General features: G+C 40.4%; 1 protein-coding gene across 1 annotated transcript in view; it reads right to left on the bottom strand.

Moving 5' to 3' along the window:
- The window catches only part of LOC139734325 (uncharacterized), a 108,159-nt gene that overhangs the window by 16,768 nt on the left and 68,211 nt on the right, over nt 1-23,180 (bottom strand). Inside the window, exon 11 of the mRNA XM_071645120.1 lies at nt 475-655. The gene's annotated coding sequence lies outside the window, so the exon portion shown is untranslated. The remainder of the gene's footprint in view (nt 1-474; nt 656-23,180) is intronic.

Here is a 23,180-nt window from a genome sequence, read left to right as displayed (position 1 = left end):
GCGCTGAAGGCCAGTTCTCAGAGAATCAAGGAAGGAACTTATTGAGATATTGCACACACAAAACACTATATCTTTTGACAGGTAGCAAGAATGCAGAATGCACTGATGCCATTCAAATGATATCAAATCATAATCCTTCCCTTTTGACAATTATAGAGATTTTCCTCGTGCAAATACATGTAAATCAAACATATCGCCAACTCCCCCCTCCCCCTCCCCCCCCCCCCCAAAAAAAAAAAAATCTTGATCTAGGTATGGTTGCCCTATCCTTTAATATGCAAATGTGCAAATTGGAGAGGACCATTACTAAATTGTTCATCTAATCTAGTCCTTTAAACTGAATAAATTGGCAAAGAAGGCATGTTTTTTTTTCTATTCAATGTCACTCTGAATTGTGGAGCTTTATTTTGTCATTCTGCAAACATTCAGAATCACTCTACAATGAAAATACCCATGCTGAAAAATATAATCTACCTTCAGCACATGCTTCCCTTTCACGACCTCTGAGGTGGCATCGTTGAAGTGTCCAATGGTGATGGTGGAGATGACTCCACTCCTCTGGGCATTTGCAAACAGGATCCTGAGGATCAGGAAATCCCAAAGTACCATACGATGATGTCTTGAGTCCTCACATTTTGGCCTTCTTGCAGATTACCTGTAAAGAATCACAAATGAACAATTATTGATACATGGGAATGTAACGACTGATCCTGACATGCACCATTGGAATATGTTTTAATAATAAAATTCATAACATTTTCTCATGACTTAAAACAGAATCAAAAGCTGAAGAATGTATGCTTTAATGTCGTTTGAAGTCAACAAATGATTATGAAGTACACAACACATACTGGCTTGGGGATGAAAGGATAAAGAACAACATACTGTATAGAGCCACTAAATCTTGTTTATTTCTTTCACACACATCTCTTTTGCATCTTTGCCCTGACAACTGGAAACTGATATATCTAAATAACTGAAGAATATGGTCATTTAGCACAATGTACTGAAATAACAAATAACAAATCAGACATACAGTATTGATTATTATATAGCTTTTCCCATCCAATTTCATCAGATTTGCATTCCATTTAACAATGCAGTCATTCAAGTTCGAGTGAATTTGAATGATCACCGAGATCGAAATTCAAAAAGGTAATTAGTTCATTCAATTCAATTTCACCAGCATGTGATTTCATGACTCTCACTCAAGGGTGTAAAAAGGTATTGAAATTAAAAATGCAAGTGCAACATATTTAAATTCACATCAGTACCGTCACAGAGAGGGTTAAGGAATTCAAATTCACTGTAAGGCAAACAATTACAAAGTACGGGGCAACTTAGGCAGTCTTTGTCATTGTTGCTTTTATTCTTTTGTAGTTACTCAGCTGTTTGAATATGAAAGCATAAAGGTTTAATTTGTTTACCTTTGAGCGGGTGATTTAAAAAATGTTCAAGATATCACTTTTGATGCATATGTGTAGGTCAGTTGTATCACAAAACATCCCATAATGTGAAATTTTTGCAATCAAGGATAAAATATAATTAAAGGAGATACTGTAACAGCATTTTCTCATCAAACCATAACTGTTTATGGTGTAATGGTCTGGAAGCATTTTTACTATTAATATTGTTCACATTTTGTATCATATTTATCAATACTTAGCATCGCTTTCATTGATTGAAATCTTTACAGTGTTTGTTTCTATCCATCACTCATATTTTAGAATTATTTTAAAGCACTAATGCTGGGGTTTTGTTGCATCTGCAAATGGTAAATTATGCCTTTAATGTACCTTGAAATGTGATTTTTGACTTGTACTCTAGCTAATAGCTTGTATTACCCCTTTAGAAGTTGTGCATGTTGATTGAATTTGAATGTTCAAAGTGCGAAGTTATGTTCCTGTAATTGGAATTAGAAACTGGAATTTGGCACAAACTTGAACGTCCATCCAGCTGGAGCAAAATCAATCTTTTTAATAAACGTCACTTTGAATTGTGGAGTTTTATTCTGTCATTCTGCAAATATTCAGAAACACATCCAATACAATTTAGATAATTAAACGAGACTTTGAAATGAAAATGAAATTGTACCTTCCAGTTGTATGACAGCGACAAAAAGGCCCCTTGAAGTTGTGAATGCTAACTTTGAGTCGTCAAACTGAATGAAGTCTCTAATAGTCCTGAAGCCAGCAAAGGGTCAGCCTAGCTGAAAATATTACCAATTTTTATGTATTGTATATTAGTACATATGCCCCTGAGTATGGAAATGCACGTCTGGCTGGTCATCGGTGGTGGGTGTGGCCAGGAGGGTCATAAAAAGGACCCCAAAAAATTAGGCTAGCCTAGCTGAAAAAGTAACCTCTTGAAACCTGCGGAACATTGTCAGGCATAACCCAAGATTCAATAAAACACCATTGCCAGACATTTTGGGTGGTGGGGCGTAGACGCCAGACACAAAATATTGGCATGCCAGAATTAGGCTAGCCTAGCTGAAAAAGTAACTCCATGAAAACCACTGGAACTTGTTCATTACACTTACAGGATAAATGAATGACCATTACCAGACGTTTTAAGTGGTGGGGGGTAGCCGCCAGATGCCCTCAAAGACCCTACTTTTTCCAGCTAGGCTAGCCTAGCTGAAAAAGTAACCTAATGAAACCTACTTGAACTTGTTGGTTACACTTACAGGATAAATGCATGGCCATTGCCAGACGTTTTAAGTGTTGGGGGGTAGCCACCAGACGCCCTTACCAACTTTTTACAGCTAGGCTAGCCTAGCTAGCTGAAAAAGTAACCTAATGAAACCCACCTCAACTTGTTCTTTACATTTACAGAATAAATGCATGACCGTTGCCAGGCGCTGTAGGTGGTGGGGTCCAGACGCTTTTAAAGACCCAATTTTACCAGTTAGGCTAGCCTAGCTAGAAAAGTAACCTCCTGAAACCTATTTGAACTTGTTCTTTACACTAAAAGGATGAATGGATGATTGTTGCCAAACGTTTTACGTCTTGGGGCTCAGCCGCCAGACGCCCTCAAAGACCCAATTTTTCCAGCTAGGGTAGCCTACCTGAAAAGTATAATAACCTCCAGTGAAACCCACATGAACTTGTTTTTTAACTCAACAGTCGCATGAATGACCTTTGTTAGACTTTTCGAGTAGTGGGGTGAAATTAGCTGTCAGACAGTCCGTGTGCACGCAAGCACAAATAGTATAGGCCTATACATAGTAAACTACACCTGCCATTTCCACTTCGAGCAAAAATGCTGAATCACGGTTTATGTTATGATTCAGGGTGCAGTAAAGATATTGTCGATCCATATCGCCCTTGACTGTGTGCTGCTGTTTTGGGTTTGCTTTTTTCTTTTTCTTTTTCCTGAGTGTGCACAGTGTGAACAGGTCACGTTTTTGGCGGCCTGCGAATGTGTACCGGTATTAACTGTATAACCGTAATCGTTATACACACACACACACGCACGCACACGCTCACACTCACACGCACGCACACACACACACACACACACACATATACAGACAACAACACCACAACCACAACGTACCAAAACCACAACCATCACAATCACCAATAATGGTACGAAACGACGATGGACCCTTCCATCACCAAGTAAAGTGGTTATGTCATCTTCCCTAGGGATATTGCCACTCTCTATGATTAATGGGGGGGGGGTTAGGGCAAGTGTTGAGACGAAATATGGCAGAAATATGAGAATATACAGTGCTATGGTTTTGGTAAAAGAAATAGGGTATCTATATTTGTTCTCAGTGATAACCAAAAAACTTATTTAGAAAGAATAATAGACAGCAAAAAAGATTTGCCCAATCATACAAGTGGGGACTTTTCTCAAACATGTTGTCATTTGATATGCAGTGTAAAACAAACAAACACAAAGGGCTGGGTACAGGACCTGGATGGAAATTGGTGGGATGTTATAACACACTGACGTGAAAAAAAAAAAGACAAAAACTACTTTCTTTCTGTGCGATGGGGAGAAATACTCATCAATTGCAGTTTGGAAATGTTTGAAAATCACAACTTTTGATGAAATTGTGTCCTACAGTATCTCTTAAGGCTTTTTTATAATCAAGTTTCTTTCCTCTATGACTATGATAAAGCAAACCCCTAATGGTTAAAACAAAAGACAATCAAAACTTGGCAAATGAACTGTTTGGACATTGGCAAAAGGGAATACATTAACAGTTTTTGCAAACACTTGGTACATTTGTCTACAACTCCATCAAGTTCATAAAAAACAAAATTCTACTGCAACAGGAAATCCATTTGGTAAGTACTCAGTGTACATAGCTTAAAATGCCAACTTTTTAAAGAAAATGCTCCAGCTCTTATTTACTTTAAAATGGAAAGTAAAGCTCAACACCTTTGGCCCATGACTTTATAGGACCGTATCATCTTGCAATTGAGGAGATGGGTAAAGAAAAATTATTAACGAAATAAAACTTCTAGGAACATGCTTCACATGAACTCACTGTTTTCTTCTCTTAAGAAAGAAACGAAATCTGAAAATTGTTCAAGAGTGCTTTTGAACATAGTACATTACAAAAGTAGAAAAATTCAGCGTTTGTAAGAAACATAACTCACAACAGCAAGGCATTAATGTCGTGTCTAGTATTGTACTTTTTTGGTTTGGAGGGTTTTAGATGCTAATATTTCAAGACAAGTTTATGCTCTAGCACTTAAATGAACTTAAATGCAGAGTAATGATCAACCTCTCTTGCCAATAAACTCAACATTTGCTCTTCTTCACTAAAACATATGACAGAAACATATGAGAAACATGTCTAAGAATTCGTCACATACATATGAATAAGCTCACAGCAACAACAAAAATAATTATGTATCTATAATCTAATACTGCATGTAATAGTTTCGAGGGATGAAGATGCAAAAATATCATAAGACAAAAGCCCCAGCCTGCTGTGTTACTACCAGCAATTAAACATCATTCAACTTCTTTCGCAAATGAGCTCATGTGTATCACCTTGTTGTTGAGAAGACGAAGATGAGTAATGATAAAATGATGTTACGACCAAAATCACTCCGAGAATGATCGCACAAAAGAAACAATCAACTGATGTTCAGGCGGTTTATTAACAGTGATATTGTGGGTACAGACTCGTAATCGGTTTTCACATCAGTACAATAATTATCACTAGAAACAAATATAAGTCAGTAATGGAATCACTTACTCGCTAAATCACGAAATCCCTACAGTTTCCTGGTAGTGTCCAAATACGATGCTTGATGCACAAATGAATGATCCGTGATGCACCGATGAATGATTCCTTCGACGTAAATCCAGAGGCACAGGTTACAATAGTCCGCGTTATAAATCCAGGGTATATGTCCACAATAGATCCACCGTATAATGTTCCCAGCGAAATGTGCAGAATCCAACGACCACGTCCAGTCGATGCGTTGAATGATGATTCACTTTATATTGTCCAGCTATGAATCCAGCCCGTCACAGCTTTGCCGTAGCAATGTCCATTGACATTAAAATATGGAGTCCAATGAAGGCACATTAATTCTCTGCAGGCAAAAATGTCTCCCAAGCCAAGTATCTCCACAAACATAACAGGTCAGCAGGTAACACAGGACTGACTATAACAAGTCGCTTCAGAGCCAGAAGTGACGTAACTCTCAGAGCAGGGGTGTTGGGTACTCTGCCTACTGCAGAATTTCTCTGGCTTATATACTATCCATTCACCCCCTTCTAGCACATTCTATAACTCTCTCCAACCTACTAGCCAGTCCAAGTTCCAGGAAACCTGGATGACTCACTGCCTAACTATGTACAAAACATCATTACCAAAATTAACTACCAATCACATTGGGCTACAGGGACAGTGCCTCACTCAGCCAAACGTGTAAGCACTTCCCAGAACTTTCTGGAAATGGGTGAAATCATTCTAGATTGAGTGAGCTATAATGTTTTTCCTATTCCATGCATGTACTGTATAGCTACATTGTATACCACCTAGAAAATTCTCCTCTGATCTGGTCATCCTGTATGTACTATATCTATACCACATAGAATGTTCTCCATTAATCTGGTCAACCTGTGTACATACACATTAAAACAGCCATGCATACAGTACATCATACATATGTACATAACTACTAGTGTGTACATTTGTGACACCATCCCCCATGGGAAAAAGAAAGCCTTGCCGTAGCAAGGGTTTCTTTTACCTTCACAATTTCTCATTATTATTTATAGTGAATGTGAGGTAAAATCCAAGTCAAGCTACAATAATCACATACTATCACATGTCTTTTGGATAGCTGTATTCATTCCATGTTCTCTTTTCATGGATACCATTTACAATGATATTGCTTGGATTCTCAGAGCTTATACAATCATATCGAACTGTTTTGCACACATTAATGAATATGCTAAACACATACACTGAAAATGATATGCGGTGAAAACTTTTCACCTTTGATACTCCCTTCATGTTACACTCTTGACAGAGCGTCGGCAATTACATTGTTCTTGCCTGCCACATGTTTGATTTTGAGTGCATATGGCTGCGTCATCATGCTCCATCTGAACAACCTGTTGTTCTTCATTTTGAACCGGTCTAAAAAGACCAAGGGGTTGTGGTCAGTATAGACCGTGATCTCCCCTTTGCTATTTGTCAAGTACACTTCGTATTGTTGGAGGGCAAGGATGAGACTGAGAGCCTCCTTCTCAATTGTGGAGTATTTCTTCTGGTATGCGTTCAATTTTTTGGAAAAGTAGCTAACTGGTCGTTCAGTGCCTTCGTCATCCTCTTGGAGCAAAACCGCTCCCACTCCTACATCGCTCGCATCTATTGCCACCTTGAATGGCTTTGCGAAGTCAGGAGCTGCCAAAACAGGCTCATTAGCAAGGACTGCCTTTAGTTTCTCGAAGGCTCTTTGACACTCATCAGTCCAGGTGTACTTTGCCTTGCCCTTCAGCAGGTTTGTTAGGGGGGTGACTACAGTGCTGAAATTTGGTACAAATTTCCTGTAGAAACCAGCCATGCCCAGAAATCTGAGCAACTCCTTCTTGGATTGGGGGATGGGAAAGCCTAGTATAGCCTCTACCTTGGCTTCTCTTGGCAATACTTGTCCCTGACCGACTACATGCCCGAGATACACCACTTTGGCCTTTGCAAATTCACTCTTTGCCAGATTAATCACCAATCCGGCCTCCCTGAGTCGATCAAAAAGTTGCCGCAAGTGTGTAATGTGCTCCTCCCACGTGTCACTATACACAAGGATGTCATCAATGTATACTACACAGTGGTCAAGTCCGGCAATGATTTGGTTTGTCAGCCGTTGGAAGGTGGCTGGAGCATTTTTCATGCCGAATGGCATTACTTTGCATTGGAACAAGCCATCTGGTGTAGCAAAGGCAGAAATTTCTCTGGCTTTGTCGGTCAAGGGCACCTGCCAGTATCCCTTTAGAAGGTCTATTTTACTGACATATGCAGAATTTCCGACCCTGTCAATGCAGTCTTCTAGTCTGGGAATGGGGAAAGAATCTGTTTTCGTCACGGCGTTTACCTTGCGGTAATCAATACAGAATCTTTGAGACCCATCCGGTTTGGGCACCATGACGATTGGGGAGCTCCAACTGCTTTTACTAGGTTCTATTATGTCATTGTCTAGCATGTATTGAACCTCTTCCCTTACTTTTTGCAATTTGCTTGGGTTTAGTCTGTAAGGGTTTTGCTTGATAGGGTCAGCATCTCCTACATCAACATCATGTACAGCCAGAGGGGTGCAGCCTGGTTTGTCTTTACACAGTTCTTTGTACTCATGTAACAGACTAGTCACATCTTTCCTCTGATTTTCAGGTAGGTAGTTCAGTGCCTCATCTACTTTCCCTAACATCTCTGAGTTAGACAACCTGGCACTAGAGGGCTCACTTCCATTCTCATCTTGAGCTTCTCCCTCTTCATCTACTTCTTCTACTACCACCTGAGCTACGCCTACCGGCTGACTAGCCTTTCTCTCGTAGTACTCTTTCAGCATGTTTATGTGACACACCCTCTGATCTTTTCGTCTATCTGGCGTACTGATCACATAGTTCACATCATTGAGTTTCTTTTTGACACTGTACGGGCCACTGAACTTGGCTTTCAGTGGTTCACCTTGTATGGGCAGCAGTACAAGAACTTTGTCACCTGGGTTGAAAGTTCGGGCTTTGGCATTTTTGTCTGCCTTTCTCTTCATAGAGTCTTGTGACACTTTCAAGTGTTCCCTAGCTACCTCACAAGCCTTTGAAAGCCTTTCACGGAACTTTGACACATAGTCAAGTAGGTGGACCTCATCATCCTCAGTCATGAATTTCTCTTTGATGAGCTTCAGTGGGCCCCTAACTTCATGACCGTACACCAACTCAAATGGGCTGAAACCCGTCGACTCATTTGGGGAGTCCCTCGTTGCGAACAGCAGGAAAGGGATGCCCTTATCCCAATCCTCGGGATACTCCTCACAGAACGCCCTAATCATTGTCTTTAGGGTCTGGTGGTAGCGCTCCAACGCACCTTGGGACTGGGGATGATAAGCTGACGACTTCAGCTGCTTCACACCCAAACGATACATCACCTCTTGAAATATGCCTGACATGAAATTTGACCCTTGGTCAGACTACACTTCCTTGGGCAACCCATACCTAGTGAAAAACTGCACTAGAGCATCTACCACAGTCTTAGCAGTAATGTTTCGCAATGGGATAGCCTCTGGAAACCGTGTAGACATATCCATGATTGTCAAGAGGTACTTGTGACCCGACCTAGTCCTAGGCAAAGGTCCAACACAGTCAACTAGAACCCGACTGAATGGTTCTTCAAACGCAGGTATCGGAATCAATGGTGCCGGCTTCACTGAATGCTGTGGTTTACCAGCCACCTGACATGTGTGACAAGTCTTACAAAACTCAGCCACATCCACATTCAACCCTGGCCAATAGAAATGCCTCATGATCCGATCCTTTGTCTTTCTGACGCCTAAATGGCCGCCAACTGGTAACTCGTGAGCAATCCTCAAGATCTCACCGCGGTAACTAGGAGGGACAACAACTTGACGGACCACCGTCCAATCCTCATCAGCTGGCCTATGGGGAGGTCTCCACTTCCTCATCAAAATGCCATCTTTGACATAATAGCACTCAGGGACCTTTTCAGCCTCAGCCTCAGAACACGCCGTCTGAGACAAGCCTTTCAACTCAGAGTCTGCCTGCTGTGCTTCAACCAAGGAAGACTTGCTAAACAGCCCATCACTGTTAGCCTCGGAGCCTAATACAGCAACCCCATCATTCAAATCCTTGAAAAAGGTTTCTGCCAACCAAACACCGGAATTCTCCTCCACATCAACAGAATCCGCATCATCTTGAACAGCTCTACGAGCCTGAGACCTAGTCACAACACAATCTGGGAAAATCCCAGGAAACTCCTCCTGCAACTGCTCAGTTTCAGCAACCACCACTGGCTTATCCGAAACAACTGGAGACGCAACCACCTTGTCCCCAGCCAAGTCATTCCCCAACAAAAAGTCAATGCCTGCCATGGGCAACTCAGGAACAACTCCAACAGTGACAGGACCAGAAACTAGGTCACACTTCAAATCCACTCTATACAGTGGCACTGACATATAACTGCCATCAACAGTCTGAATCAAGACTTTTGCATTCACTGCACTATCTGGTGGAAAAGTCATACCACCATCCACCATCAACGACTGAGAGGCCCCCGTATCCCGCAGGATGACCACTGGCTTACCTGCCTCACCAGAGGTACATGGGGTCACCTCACCATCAAACAAAAAGCTACGATAGCTCTCATCCACCTGCTTCAGCCTATCTTTGAATTTGGGAGATTGACTTTCAATGGCCTGTGTTTCACTGAACGGGACACTGTTTTCCGGTAGGACACTTTTTGACATGACAAATCCCATGTCCTTCTTTGTTTTGTTCTGCAACTTCCAACACTGTGACTTTACATGCCCTGTCTTGTTACAGTGAAAACATTTGATGACATTTGCACTTGTACTGGACCCTTTGTCAGATTGAGGCTTTGGTGCCGATGAAGTTTCAGAACTCGTGCCTTTTTCAGGACCAGCATTCTTTGGATTGCTCGACTGATTTTTGTCTCTCTTATTTCCAGAGAAATTCCTGAAAGGTGGTCTGTTGTCATTTCTGTGGGTCAGCTCATACTCATCAGCCATCAAGGCTGCTTTATGCAAACTTGTCACTTTGTGATCATCCAAATGTGACCTCACACTGAAAGCAACACTCTTTTTGAATTCTTCCAAGAGAACAACCTCACGTAGGTTATCAAAATCCTGATCCACTTTCAGGGACCTGTACCACCTATCAAACATCATTTCTTTTTCACGAGCAAACTCAACATGTGTCTGGCCTGGTCTGCGGTACGAATTTCTGAACTTGTGTCTGTACGCCTCTGGCACCAACTCATAAGCATTCAACACTGCTTTCTTGACTGTAGCATAGTCACGTGATTGCTCTTCAGAGAGAGATGAGTACACATCGGCTGCTTTGCCGACAAACACACTTTGAAGGAGCAAGGGCCAAAATTCCTGTGGCCAGTTCAAACTGTTAGCCACCTTCTCAAATGACACAAAATATGCATCAACTCTGTTTTCTTCAAACTTGGGCACCAATCGAATGTTCTTTGCCAAATCAAAATCAGAAGGAGCCCTTTCACGATTTCCAACAGCGTGTGCATGAGTCAATTCCATCTCACGCAATTTCATTTGCTGCTCCATTTCGAATTTCTTCATTTCCATTTCTCTTTGTTTTTCCCTTTCCAGCATTTCCATTTCCCTAGCCTTTTGCTCTCTTTCCGATCTCATCTTCTCTTTCTCTATTTCCAATCTAGCTAGCTCAAGCCGTGTTTGATCTGAAATGTGAGCTTGATCTGAAGTGTCAATTTCTTCTTTGAGCTCCATGTGACCAGCTACTAAGTCAAGAATCTCTGCCTTTCTAGCACCTTGTGGAACATCAACATTCAAATGCTGTGCAATAGCAGTCAAATCACATTTGCGTAACCTTTGCAAATCTTTGAGGGACAAATCTGTCCTCTGAACAAATGCCTGAACATCCATTGTACTGATTGACATTGTCACACTGTATTACACACGATATACAATTGAACAACTAACTCAACTGGTATTATGTCTGTACCAATATTCTGGCTTCCGGAACGTTCCAAATTCTAACTTTTGGCTTTAAATTCACTTCCCGGACAAGCCCCCAATTTTGTTACGACCAAAATCACTCCGAGAATGATCGCACAAAAGAAACAATCAACTGATGTTCAGGCGGTTTATTAACAGTGATATTGTGGGTACAGACTCGTAATCGGTTTTCACATCAGTACAATAATTATCACTAGAAACAAATATAAGTCAGTAATGGAATCACTTACTCGCTAAATCACGAAATCCCTACAGTTTCCTGGTAGTGTCCAAATACGATGCTTGATGCACAAATGAATGATCCGTGATGCACCGATGAATGATTCCTTCGACGTAAATCCAGAGGCACAGGTTACAATAGTCCGCGTTATAAATCCAGGGTATATGTCCACAATAGATCCACCGTATAATGTTCCCAGCGAAATGTGCAGAATCCAACGACCACGTCCAGTCGATGCGTTGAATGATGATTCACTTTATATTGTCCAGCTATGAATCCAGCCCGTCACAGCTTTGCCGTAGCAATGTCCATTGACATTAAAATATGGAGTCCAATGAAGGCACATTAATTCTCTGCAGGCAAAAATGTCTCCCAAGCCAAGTATCTCCACAAACATAACAGGTCAGCAGGTAACACAGGACTGACTATAACAAGTCGCTTCAGAGCCAGAAGTGACGTAACTCTCAGAGCAGGGGTGTTGGGTACTCTGCCTACTGCAGAATTTCTCTGGCTTATATACTATCCATTCACCCCCTTCTAGCACATTCTATAACTCTCTCCAACCTACTAGCCAGTCCAAGTTCCAGGAAACCTGGATGACTCACTGCCTAACTATGTACAAAACATCATTACCAAAATTAACTACCAATCACATTGGGCTACAGGGACAGTGCCTCACTCAGCCAAACGTGTAAGCACTTCCCAGAACTTTCTGGAAATGGGTGAAATCATTCTAGATTGAGTGAGCTATAATGTTTTTCCTATTCCATGCATGTACTGTATAGCTACATTGTATACCACCTAGAAAATTCTCCTCTGATCTGGTCATCCTGTATGTACTATATCTATACCACATAGAATGTTCTCCATTAATCTGGTCAACCTGTGTACATACACATTAAAACAGCCATGCATACAGTACATCATACATATGTACATAACTACTAGTGTGTACATTTGTGACAATGACCAAACTATCAACTTTCCTTAACATGCTTTACATGAAATAATTATTGCCTCCTCGTAACAAAATTAAAAGAAAAGAACACCTGAGATTGTTAAAAATTGCTTCTTGATAACTATGAAAGCAAAGGAAACTTAAGTGTTTGCGACCACTATGACACGTGTCTACAGATCCGTCATGCTCATAAGAAACGTAACTCACAGGAATATAATTTTATACAGTAAGTACTTGGTTTGGAGAACATTTAGATGCCAACTTTTCAAGAATAATGCTCCAGCACTGACATTAACTGATCAAAAAAAAAAAAGGAATGTTCAGCTTCTTTATTTAATTAGCTCATAGGTAACTCCTTGTAGTTGAAGAAACGAGTACACATAAAAATACACACTGTATAGACTTCCCGTAACATGTATCACACGATCTCCACATTTGCTTCTTACTCTTAACTTAAAAGAAGGAAATATATATATAAATTTGTTTTAATTGACCTATAAACAATATGAAGAAAAATAAATTCTGTGTCTGCAAAGGCTTGACACGTGTCTAATACTCGGTCACGCTTATATGAAATGTAGCTCACAGGAACAAGGAATTCACGTGTGTTTAAAATAATACTGCAAGTACTTGGTTGGAGGGATTAAAATGCAAATGTTTTAAAGCAAATGCTTCAGTGACCAAATGTTCAACTTCTTTAGCCAATGAGCTCATACATGGACGCACTATAGGACCTAGTATTACCCTGAAGCCGAAAAGACGGTGACGAATAAAGATACTAGAAATGTTGCTTTGGCGACTGGTATGCCTCCGCCATAATGCATGATTTTCCCAATAGGTCTGGATAGTACATGTGGACAATGTGTGATTACATTTTTACAAAATTGGCAAAATATTGAAATGACAAGTTTGTCACAAATGTGTTGAATGTTCACCTTCCTTGACCTAGGTTTAATTGGATGAATAGGATAGCATGTATCTACGGATTTAAGGACTTTAACTTGACTTTGACCCATTCATACATTTAGGCATTGAGTAATTTTCAAGGTACAGGTGTGGAGAAAAAGTGCAATTTCTGAATTGAATAGTAAATTGTTACCATTTTCATCTGGCCCTTGACCCTAAAATTCATAAGATAATCACTTTCAGGTAGAACATGCATAATATGTACGAAGTTTCAAGATAACTTGAGCCACTTCCGAGATATGGAGGAAAAAGTTAGTTCAGCACTTTCAATTGATCTTTGACCTTTTGACCTTTGATGCAAAAAAAGAAGGAAAAAAAAACTTTCCAGAGAATTTCTATTAGGTTACACATGCATACACCATGTGTAAAAAAAAAAATAACCCTGCTGGCATTGCATAAATATGAGGGAAATAGTAAAATTTTGAAGTGTTGCACTTGACCTTTGACCCCTGACCTTTGACCCCATGAACCCTACATTCTCTAGATAATCACTTCCAGTCAGTACATGTATATACTATGTTCCATGAAGATACCTTGAACAATTTTCCAAGGTACGGAGAACAAAAAAGAAGTTTTAATATTTTTACTTGACCTTTTGACCTTTGACCTTTGACTTCATGACCCAAACTTTCACCAGAGAATCTTAATTGGGTAATACATGTATACATTAAGTTTCAAGAAAATATCTTCAGGCATTCAATAGATATGGTGGAAATAGTGAAATTTTATGTATTTGACCCTGACCTTTTGACCTTTCACCTTTGACCTCATAACCCAAACTTTCACCAGAGAATCTCAATTGGGTAATACATGTATACACTAAGTTTCAAGAAAATATCTTCATGCATTCAATAGATATGGTGGAAATAGTGAAATTTTATGTATTTGACCTTGACCTTTTGACCTTTGACCTTGAGCATGTGCACCCAAAAGTTGATAGACACAACTTCACCCCCTAATACACATACATGCCAAGTTTCATTAGGATACCTCAACAGGTTTTGATAGTTACCTTGTCCACAAAATTCATTACGGACGGACGGACGGAAGGACGGAAACATAATGCCTCCGGCACCACTTCGTGGCGGAGGCATAAAAATAGCAAAATACAGTGTAGAAACTTCCAACTCATAACATGCTTTATACAAACAAAGAAAAAATGGTTCACTTTTGCACAATTTAAGGGTGCAAAGTGACGTCACACTGGCGTCTCCAAATGGGTTTTATTTAGCACCCTCAAGAAATTGGTGCAAAAGTTGCACCCTGCACAAGGGTACAATCTTGCACTCTGTGGGTGAACCATTGCACCTCCAGAGAGGGTGCAAAGTTGAACCCTTTATTAAGGGTGCGAAGTTGTTCCCTTGGTTGCATCTTTCCATCCTCACGAAGTGGTGCTAGGTTGCACCTCTTCTCGAGGATGCATCTTTCCACCCACACTAAGTGGTGCTAAGTTGCACCTTTCTTGAGGGTGCAATCTTGCACCCTTTACCTTTCGGTTCAACTTAGCACCTCTTGTACCCTTTATATTTTGGTGCAACTTTACACTCTTTCATGAGGATGCAAAGAAGCACCCAAACTTCCAAGATTGTGCCTTGTCGTGAGGGTGCAATCTTGGAACTTTGGGTGCTGCTTTGTACCCGCAAGAAAGGGTGAAAGTTGCACCCTCGGGAGCAACTTTGCCCCCTTAAAAAAGAGCAAAACCTTGTACCTACAGTTGTATAGGTTGAAATTTATACCAGAATAATGCAAGAATGTACCCTCTCTTGAGGGTGCAATCTTGTGCTTTACAGGTATAATGTTGCACCTACATGTGGTGCTTATTTGCTCCATGACTGCTGCAAAATTGCTCCTTTAAAGGAGCAGGTCAGTGTCACTGCCTGCTCCTTTAGAGGGGCAACTTAGCATCACATAACCGGGTACGATTTAGTTACTTAACTACTTTAAACCTTGAATAGTGCGAACTGATGTATCGCCTATTTGCTCAGTGTATCAAACTTATGTTGTTGTTGCACTCTGCAAAATAATATTGCAATTTGGATCTTGTGAAACATGAACGGGTGTGTGGAATTTGTGAGTTGTGAAAATGTTGATGTAAAAGTTAACTTAGTTGTGTTTGAATAATATACTGAAACCAAAAATTTACCCAATTACCTTAATCCAATAAGGTGAGCACTATCACTATCAAACAAACCTTCTAGGCAAGAGTATACATCTGCATGAAGGAAGAGGTAAAAGTACAATATGCAGCTGTCTAGATTTGTTTTATTCAAAATGATCTTGAATGCATACTTATTCACATAATCAAGAATAAGATATGCTTTTTACCAGTACTCAAAGCCTCTAAAACAAGAGCATGCTTCTTACATTTCGAAAGTACAGTGCACTCCCGTTACAACGAACACAGTTATAACGAAATTTCATTGTAACGAAGTAAAACTTCTGGTCCCAAAATTATCGCCATTAAAGTCTATGGTACAAAATTCACTTATAACGAACACGGTTATAGCGAAATTTTCGATATAACGAAGTTTTTTCCGAGCACCACTGACAAAGAAAAACCAAAGAAATGTGCTCCGTTATAATGAAATGCGGATTGCTTTCGAAAATATGTAGCGGAAAAAGGCATTTACAGCGTCTCTGCATGGGCGAACGCGTCACATCACTGTGTCTTCGCTTGGTGTGTCACCCACAGTTTCCGAGGGGAACTTGCGTTATTGTAATACAATGTACAATAATCTGAAATTGATTAACTATTTGTTTTATTGTTCACATAGCTTTCCAGTGTATGACGAGTATTCAACAAACAGAATGTCATATATGCTTGGCTTCCTTGTTTTCGTTATATATTGTATTTGTTCGGTTATAACGAAATTTCGTTATAACGAAAGAAAACTGCCGGTCCCGAGCATTTCGTTATAACGGAAGTGCACTGTATATACAATTGTACCATATCTTTAAAAAAACAAAATGTAAGAGGATTTAAGAAGTTGTTTGTATGCATTTTTACAACGAATCCATATTTCTATCTAAAATCTAAAATGTGTCTTACAAGGAGAATTTGTTTTACAATGACGATGTCAATTGTCTTAAAGTCCTTATCATGACATGTCTTGGAGTTCACACTTATTTAAAACAAAGAGATTCTTGGCACGTAGATTACAACTATGGTTTAAAGAGTTACTAGTAACCGAGATACGCATACAGTGTACTGTATACGGGCATTTCGATGAAAACATTTAAATACAAGGTACTGCGTATAATATGAAAATCAAACTTGATACCAGCCCTTATCGGCAACCAATAAAGACTATGGAGCATTGAAGTTATGTGTTCAGATATTGTTTTTGGTGATACACACTTTCCGACTGATTTGGGATTAATTCAAGTCCCTCGAGCTGAGATTACGCAACTGCAATGAGCAAACCGTCATTATGAATAACGAAGTGACTGAGAATAATGCATGCTGCAGTTTCTGTTTTGTTGTTCTAAACACATTGCATGTATTTAGAAAATTGTTTCGTTTTCCAATCCTGTGCAGTCACACAGGGATTTACAGATCATCTTTGGCTATAATGCCATGGTCGCGTGCAAAATGAATACAGTTTATCTAACTTAACCTGTAGTTACTGAATACGGGACTACTGTATATTCAATTTAATACATATTAATCAGATGATAGAATCTGTCAAAGAGTAAATTGCGGATATCATATACCATTGTCAAATCCACTTTCTGTTCTATACATAGTATCAATGGAATGTTATGAACCACTTTAAGCATTACCAAATCATGAGGTGTGAGAATATCATATTTCCCTGAAACGGGTGCATTTGTATGAGCGGGAAGAGTTTGGCATCATAGATCCCGTTTACAGTGCGGGGCTGGGCTCAGCCGCGGCCGAGCCGGGCCTCAATTGCGCGGCCGAGCCTCGCAATTTTGTCCGTTTACACTGCTGGGCTCGGCCGCGCTTTTGACTCAAACCTTTCAACATTTTGTTGTAGTGGCGCTCTGCTTGTTAACAAAAGCAATTTGGTATTGTCTGGTTTTCAGACCCTTTCCCAAATGAATTCCGTGGCGACAAAGTCGCATTCGGGCAAAGGCCTTTGCTGAAGGAAAGAATCCTTTGCAGGACAAAACCACCTTAAACTATACTAGTTTTCGACGTTGAGGGGGTTAATATCCTGAATAGCAAAAGGTACAGGCAGAGAGTTTGGAAGCCAGACTAAAATTGGCCGCGCGTTTTGCCCAGTTTGCGTTTACACCAAGAAAAGGCTGGGCTTGGCCGCGGCCGAGACCACCTCCAGAGCAAGGCCAAATGCGAGGCCAATTTTGGCATCGCATTTGGCTTTTTGCGCGTTTACACTGAAGCGGGGCTGGGCACGGCCGCGCCCGAGCCTGGCACTGTAAATGGGGTCAAACATAGCAAGTGTCATGACTACAAAACTAATACATGTATTATACAAGGTTTTAGGACACTTTCAATCACCCCCCCCCCCCCAAAAAAAAAAAAAAAAATCCCATAACAACTAGTGAACTGTTGTATACCCTAGGTCCATTAACCTACATGATCTCTGACATTTAAATACATGGCCTGCATTTTTTTCAACGAATGGGCATTTGGATGCACCGTAGGTAAGGCCTATATATAAAAGAAAGAATGTTTTAGGAAAATACATTTAACCACTTCAGAAATAATCATGGAACAAATAGCAAAATATGGACACGTTCACTTCTTCCTTAATGACATGACAGAAAACTTTCCTCACTGATTCGATCTGCCATAATTCATGGGCAAATTATGGATATATACTTAGTTTGATTAAAAGTATACATTGAGTCTTTGCAAAAGTATCTAATGAAAAGTTTGCTTCAGAACTAAATCATTGTCATTTATTCTATAACACTAATAATATAGAGTTGTTCCGCCATATTGCTTAACAGGTTTTTGTCCTCCTACGACGTTTGCTCAGCAAATAAGGCACAAAATTTAATTTTACACGTTGTTGCCAAAGTCTCTAATCTTTTTTACCACTATTCTCAGACATGTATGCTGATGCTGATGAATTAGAAACGGAAGCTTCACAAATATTGACCATCTAACAAGGCAAAAACGAAGTGATGTCTCGTCCACATATTGACTTTGTGATGACAGTAATTTTCAAATGGTATAGTTTATTGACTTTTTGACGGTTGACGTAGTCGGACTTCACCAATATTAACACTTGACAGCCATCATTAGATGATCTGAGGAGTGAATTTGGTGGTCATATAGCTCAAAAGTGTGGAAAGTTATTGAAAGAACACCAGAATACTATGTCGACAGTGTTTACCACGTGAGATACAAACATAGAACAAGTTCCAGTGGATTTCAGGAGGTTACTTTTCCAGCCTATGCTAGTCCACGGTAGCTGGTAAAATTGGGTCTTTGAGGGCATCTGGCGGCTACCCCCGACCGCTTAAAACGTCTGCCAATGGTCATGAATACATCCTGTAAGTGTAAAGAACAAGTTCCAGTGGGTTCCATTAGGTTACTTTTTCAGCTAGGCTAGCCTAGCTGGAAAAAGTTGGGTCTTTGAGGGCGTCTGGCAGCTACCCCCCACCACTTAAAATGTCTGGCAATGGTCATTCATTTATCCTGTTAGTGTAAAGAACTAGAAATGTCGCTACAGCGACTGCTTATACCCCCGCCAAACAACATTTCATAAGCTTTGGTCAAAACAACATTTCATAAGCTTTGGTCAAAAAACTGAGGAAGTAGTTAAATCCGCAAGATCTTTCCTTGATCTTCTACCATTAATATGCCGTTACCATGGCAACGTACTTTCGGGTACTGTCAAAAAATGCGTCTTGCACATCTACAACCAAAGGCACACATCTGTACCAAGTTTCATGGAAATTGGGCAAAAACTGAGGAAGTAGTTTGCAACACAAAATTTTCCATCATTTTGGCTCATAATATGTGAGCTGTTACCATGGCAACATACTTTTTGTCACTGTCAAGAAATGTGTCATGCTGACCTATATCCTAAGACAAACATTCAATATGAATTCCATGAGAATTGGAAGAACACTGATGAAGCAGTTTTGCCATGAAGCATTTTGCCCTATATTTTACCAATAACATGCCGTTACCATGGCAACGCACTTTTTGCCACTGCGGAAATATGTGTCTTGCACATTAACATATTCAGATGAACATCTGTACCTAATTTCATAAAAATTGATCAAAAACTGTGGGAGGAGTTCGCGACGCAAGATTTGTACCCATTTTTGTCCATAATATGCCGTTACCATGGCAACGTACTTTTGGGTAGTGTCAAAAAATACGTATTGCACATCTACAACCCAAGGCACACATCTGTGCCAAGTTTTATGGGAATCGGTTGAAAACTGAGGAAGTAGTTCGCGATGCAAGATTTGCAACGGACCGACCGCCTGACCGTCCGCTGATTCCTATATACCCCCTTCAAACTTCGTTTGGCGAGGGTATAACAAGTTCCAGTGGTTTTCATGGGGTTACTTTTTCAGCTAGGCTAGCCTAATTCTGGCATGCCAATATTTTGCATCCGGCGGCTATGCCCCACCTCCCAAAATGTCTGGCAATGGTGTTTTATTGAATCTTGGGTTATGCATGACAATGTCCCGCAGGTTTCAAGAGGTTACTTTTTCAGCTAGGCTAGCCTAATTTTGGGGGGTCCTTTTTATGGCCCTCCTGGCCACACCCACCACCGATGACCAGACGTGCATTTCCATACTCAGGGGGCATATGTACTAAATTGCTATATCATAATAACTAGAAATGTCGCTATGGCGACTGATGCCTCTGCCATAATGCATGATTCTCCCAATAGGCGTAGTACAATTTCTTCACAATGTGTGATCCATGACAGTTTCACATAACTGGCAAAATATTGAAATGACAGGTTTGTCAGAAATGTCTTGAACTGGGTTTGCTATAGTTTTCGAAGAGTGCAGGTACACATATTTGGGGAATTGAGAATTTTTACTTGAATTCTGACAGTCCATTTTATAAGTTTATGCGTTGATTAATTTCCAAGATATGAAGAAAGAGTGTAATGACGGTACAAAATAGATTTTTTTTTTTTTTGGGGGGGGGGCATTGAAACCTGGCCTGTGACCCTTAACCTTTGACCTTTGACCTTCTGGCTGGAAATTTCCCAGAGAATCTCCATTAGGTAATGCATGTATTTAGTTTTGAAACTAATAATGCAAGCATTGCATATAAATAGTATATGAGGGAAATAGTAATATTTTTAGGAGTTGACCTTGACCTTTGACCCATGACTATTGACCCATGACCCCTAAATTCCCTAGATAATCCCTGCCAGTCAGCACATGCGTGTGTACCAAGTTCCATGAAGATACATCAGGGAGGTGGAAGAAAGATGGAGATGGCACTCTGAGAGCTTCCCTCAGAGAAAAAATCAAGTGGTCTTACACCGATTAACTTCTTGAAATCCAACCCTCATTCTGTGATGAATATGTCAAAATCTGGCCTTATCGGTCCACCCATCACCCTCCGGCGCACTAGAGTGACGCAACATGATCTCCTTTCCAGGCCTTCCATAAACACACGATCGTAAAAATCGGGCTTTGAAGCGATGCGTGGCACCGACAAAATGACGTCATATTCAACATTTTGGCAGTCTATTACATTCAGTAAAAGACGTCCCCCTTCGAAAGCTACAACTTATGGCTCAAAAGTTGGGTAGCGTGGTATGTCTATACCTTTCGCTGGTTCAGCAGATTGTGCTGAGGAGATTGCCGTTTGAACCAGCGAAATCGGTACACAAACAACGGAGTTACTGAGCAGTTAGTTTTGTGCGCTAGAGATGTCATCATATTGTTTCTGTATCGATTATGAGAAATTCCGCACATTTCCGCAATTTTTTTATAGTTAGAGAGGTAGGCCTGACCTTGATCTTCAAAATGATATAAGTTACATGAGCGTGTTCGAGCGTGTTTTCAAACAGTTCGAGTGTAAAAGTAGTGCTTCATAGAGACCGAAGCAGGATTTTTTTCGTCTGCACCCGAGCGAGCTGGGGCTTTTCAGCGTACTCGTCGGGTTGTTGTAGGGCCGCCGCGTAGGCGTCGGGACAGCGTTCGTTGCCGTTGTTTCGGTGAATTTGAGTTACTAGTAAATACATATTGGAATGGAAAGTTGAGTGTTAAAAAGTGTTAATTAGACATATCAGCCTTGATAATAATTTTCCGTAGAGAATTAAAGATGATATCTATAAAAGCCTAGATGTATGATGCTGTAAGTATATTTTAGGGGGGAAAACAGAGCTTAGTATACAGTGTTTCGCCTCACTCTCCCTCGATCATTCATCGGTAAATACCGGTAATCGGCTTGACTCTACCCCATGCTAACGTTACAAAAAATTGAATTAAAAAGTAGTAGAGTACACCCTGGAGCTAGTAGAATCTAACGTTTAACAGTGGTTAGATTCTAGTTTGTGAAATACTAGAGTCTACTAGCTAGGACTAACGTTAGGTATGCTTTTGCTAGGCAGCATACCTGAGGTGACGCTGCGCTATTAAACAGTGTCCTGAGCCTTGCCCTTGCCTTGCTTGGCCTCCAATTTCCAAGCAAAGGCCCAACTAACTTTCTGAGTTTCAGTTTCAATTGTAAATCAAATTTAGTTAAGTTGCTGTGTCAATGTGATTTTGAATTTGCTAAAGAAGCAATTCCTCCTCAACAAACTCGTCTCCGTCAAAATCATGATCGCCAGAACCACCACCACTGCTTACACTAGAGTTCTGTGCTCACACCGTAGAACGCCATTTTATTCCCCGACCACAATGCATTTCGCGTCGTGAGTATCCGCCACAAGATTTACGACTTACAGTGCGCCGAGCGTGAGTAATGGGATTACGGGAGGGGGAAAAAAACGTTGTCGGGGCCACGCATGACTTCAAAGGAAACTCAAAAGAGCACACTCCATCTTTCTTCCACCTCCCTGGATACATTGAACCATTTGCGAGAAAAGTGATATTGCAACATTTTCACCTAACCTTTGACCTTTGACCTTTGGACATGAAACTCTCTCTGGAGAATCTTTACGCAGTAGTACATGTTCACACCAAGTTTCAAGAAAATACCTTTGGGCATTGCATAGATATGGGGGAAATTGCAACATTTGTAGCATTTGACCTTGACCTTTTGACCTTTGACCTCTTGCCAATGTCACTAAAATCTACTCAACTAATTATCCCATCATACATCATCCTTGGACCAAGTTTAGTGAAAGCTGCTTTATCCAGTTTTGAGTTATCACGTAAACAGATAAATTTTAGGATTTGACCTTGATCTTTGACCTTTGACCTCTGTCCAATTTCACTGAAAAACTAGTCAAGTAATTGTCCCATCATACATCATCCTCAAATAAAGTTTGGTGAAATTTGCTCAATCCAGTGGCGTAAACGGATACAATTTCATGATTTGACCTTGACCTTTGACCTTTAGCCGATTTCACCCAAAATCTAATCATATAATTGCCCCATCATACTTCATACTTGGACCAAGTTTGGTAAAATTCCAATAAATATTACTCAAGTTATCGCGTAAACGAAAGCGGACGGACGTACGGACAACCCAAAAACATAATGCCTCTGGCACCACTTCGTGACGGAGGCATAAAAATTGGTAGCCTTTTCAGCTAGGCTGACCCCCACTGGCTCCCGGACTAAAATTGAATGAAATAAATATCTTGTATCTAAAGACTAATGAAAAACATTAGATAAGTCAGTGACCCTCTGACTGAATGATTTCCAAGAT

The sequence above is a fragment of the Diadema antillarum genome, unplaced genomic scaffold (genome assembly GCF_040938485.1).
Source record: "Diadema antillarum isolate AM-2024a unplaced genomic scaffold, OU_Dant_1.0 seq00000523_RagTag, whole genome shotgun sequence".
NCBI lineage: Eukaryota > Metazoa > Echinodermata > Echinoidea > Diadematoida > Diadematidae > Diadema > Diadema antillarum.
Note: the sequence above shows the minus strand (reverse complement) of the source record. Positions and strands in the feature narration are given on the sequence as shown.